This window comes from Schistocerca cancellata, chromosome 6 (genome assembly GCF_023864275.1).
Source record: "Schistocerca cancellata isolate TAMUIC-IGC-003103 chromosome 6, iqSchCanc2.1, whole genome shotgun sequence".
NCBI classification, from domain to species: domain Eukaryota; kingdom Metazoa; phylum Arthropoda; class Insecta; order Orthoptera; family Acrididae; genus Schistocerca; species Schistocerca cancellata.
Window position 1 is genome coordinate 256813074 of NC_064631.1, and position 3771 is coordinate 256816844.

A 3771-nucleotide genomic window follows, 5' to 3' on the forward strand; every position below is an offset into this window, starting at 1 on the left:
GTAGCTTTTGAAATGATTGTTGAGGTAGTCCAAGACTAACCGTATTTTACTGAATTTCGATGTGCTTCAGAAAGAAAGCTCACTATTAACTTCAGTCACTAAATTAACTTTCAATTTTCCGGTTTTATTAATTCTTTTGCTAAATTAAGTCAGAGTGTAGCGAAATTTATTACTTCTGACAAACTTTCAGTTTTCACACTACACTTGTCAACCTTCAGTTGCCACGCTTCTAGTGCTAATTATATGTGTAATAATCTTTCTTTTTCAGTTACTATAGTAATTGTCCTTAGGACTGGCGACCGTAATTTCCCCCAAATCTCAAATATCTAATTACCGCTAGTTGATTGTTAACGTAACGGCCGCACATTTACTTTCTTTATTAACTTTACCCCTATTTCAAAATTAATTTCCACCAGTTTCATTAGCATTTTCCTTTCATTTAGATGTAACCCTTTCCTCCCTCTTTACCGACAAATTAACCTCGGTGACGATTGCTTTTCCCAAATTTCCATTAGGTACACGCGGTTTAATTTTTCACTGTCATTAAGGTCGATAAGTGAGGGGGAGGTTACAGGGAGAGACTGGTAATATACAATATGTACAAGAACCAAGAAGGAATAATAAGTCTGGACGACCCAGAACGAGGTGCTCGGATTAAAAAGGGTGAAAGGCAGGGATGTTGTCTTTCGCCTCTTCTGTTCAGTCAGTTCATTTAAGAAGCAATGATGGAAAAGAAAGAAAAATTCAAGAGTGGAATTAAAATATTGAAGGTGAAAGGATATTAATGATACGATTCGCTAATGACATTGTTATCCTGAGCAAAAGTGAAGAAGAATTACGTGATCTGATGAATGGAATGAACAGTCTAATGAGTATACAATATAGATAGTAAATCGAAGAAAGAGGAAAGCAGTGAGAAGTAGCATAAATGAGAACAGCGAAAACTTAAGGTCAGGATTGATGGCCACGAAGTAGATAAAGTTGAGGTATTCTACTACTTAGGCAGCAAAATAATCAATGGCTGACAGAGCAAGGAGGACATCAAAAGCAGAACAGCAATGGCAAAAGGGCATTCCTGGCCAAGAGACGCCTACTAGTATCAAAAGTAGGCGTTAATTTAAGGAAGAAATTTGTGACGATGTACGTTTGGAGCACAGGATTGTATGGTTGTGAAACATGGACTGTGTGAAAATCGAATCAGAAGAGAATCGAAGCATTTGAGATGTGGTGCTACAGACAACTGTTGAAAATTAGGTGGACTGATAAGGTAAGGAATGTGGAAGTTCAGTGCAGAATCGGAGAGGAAAGGAATATGTGGAAAGCACTGACAAGGGACAGGGTGATAGAACATCTGTTAAGACATCAGGGAATGACTTGCATGGCACTACAGAGAGCAGTAGAGGGTAAAAACTGTAGAGGAAGACAGAGATTCGAATACATCCAGCAAATAGTTGAGGGCGTAGGTTGTATGTGTTACTGTGAGATGAAGAGCTTGGCACAGGAGAAGAATTCGTGACGGGCTGCATCAAACCAGTCAGAAGAAGAACTTATAGTAGGGTTCGAACGTGACCCAGCCTATACGAAACTACGAAGTCAACTTGTCAATAAGGGAAACTGGTAGTGGCTCCATAAAGGTGGCTGTTTTTACGTGGAACTGACTGGTTCGTCCCGTCCACCTGTAGCGATCATTGACTAGGAATCCAGAATGAGTTTTTCACTCTGCAGCGTAGTGTGCACTGATATGAAACTTCCTGGCAGATTAAAACTGTGTGCCGGACCAAGACTCGAACTCGTGACCTTTGCCCTACACCGGCAAGTGCTATACCAACAGAGCTACCAAAGCACGTCTCAGGAAATATCCTCACAGCTTCAATTCTGCCAGCACCTCGTCTCCTACCTTCCAAACTTCACAGAAGCTTTTCTGCAAACCTTGCAGAACTAGCACTTCTGGAAGAGAGGATATTGCAAAGAAATGGCTTATCCACAGCCTGGGGGATGTTTCCAGAATGAGATTTTCACTCTGCAGCGGAGTGTGCGCTAATATGAAACTTACTGGCAGACTAAAATTGTGTGCCGGACCGAGACTCGAACTCCCGAGTTCGAGTCCCGTCCCGGCACACAGTTTTAATCTGTCAGGAAGTTTCATTGACTAGGAATGTTTGTGTGGCGAGAGCACTGGGTAACATATCATCACAGTCGAAGGAAACCGTACAGTTTTCTACGCATAATGGGTTTGAGGCTGGGGCGTAGCGAAGTTTGAAGACGTCTTCATGTACGATTTTACTCCGTATGACCGGTGAGACACATTGCGTCCGATTAAATTATACATTAACCAAAACCACTCCGATCTCTGATGGGGACGTGAATGACATCGCTGGAGTTATGAGTGGGAAAGTGTAGTGTTTTTGGGTTAGCTCTGCTTGAACCTATACTACAGTGATAGGCATTAACGTATTAGACACTACATTGGTGATCGTATTCTTGCTGCCTGTGTAACTGATTGTGAGATAGTGATCCGAGGTGTAATGTGATGGTTTAGGACTTTATTGGCTAACAGATCCATTGTCCTATGTACCGAGAGGAATCTGAACCCCTATGCGAAATAAACTTTAAGGATCGAGAATATGTCCCCCTTTAAGGCAATTTCGCATTCCTTACTCAAGCAAGAAAATTCCTAGTGACGTGAGTGTGCAGGCCATTATCCAAGAAACTACTGTGCGTCTGATCACCTGGCCTGTCACCTTATGAACATGTTTGAGATACAAATGGTTGACATCATACATTCTAGGAAGAGTCAGGCAGCATATTACGTCCTCCTACATAAGTCGCGCGAAATGAACACGACGAGAAAATCGGAATGGAGAAAGAAAGAGTCGGGGAATAGACAGTGGGACAAGAAGTGTCCTCCTTCACCCCCCTCCCCCGCCCCCCCACCCCGTTTCACGCCATAAGATGGCTTGCGGAGCATAGATGTATGTGTAGACGTCAACTTGCTCTTCACGATCTAGTAGTAACTCATAGTGCTTTATGGCTGCACTTGTATATATACTCCTCAGGAACAAATGTCTTTGATTCTGTCTCAAGATTGCACGTCGAACTTAACACTATACCGAACAGAGTCATATTACAGACAGTTCTGTAATTCTAATCCCCTGTGCACTTATGTAATATTCATTTTACTCTTACTGTTGTTGCAGCTTCCACAAGCGTTGGTGTAGATAGATCACAGTACAAGCAGAACCAGAAACGAGATTATCGTTCCACATATTTTGAATCAAATCAAAAACTTCAATAGTCAGACACCTCCTGTAGACTGTGGAACTAAAATTAAATTATATAGAATGTTTTACGACGTAAGTACCATTTCTGCTGAGATACGTTCTGGGAGAGGTATATTATGTTGGCACAAAAATGTAATCATGAGAACGATAACGTTTCTCCTCATGACTGCATTATTCACCCATGGTTTCTCGCATGAAGATGCAACCTCTCCACATAATTCGGAGGCGCTACGGTTCGTGACGGAATTTCAATATCGGCTCTGCGCTGTCTGGCGGTACATGCGAAGTGTCCCCACCCCCTCATCCATTTGGCTCTTTAAGCCTAGGGTTCAGCTAAAAACAAGACAGCTCGCGGAGATTGTTCAGCTGAGGAGGGCCGACTGCTACTCTGAATAATACTGGCCAACCAGTAGATTGGATTAGATTAGTACTTGTTCCACAGATCATGAATGCGACACTTCGTAATGATGTGGAACGTGTCAGGTTAATA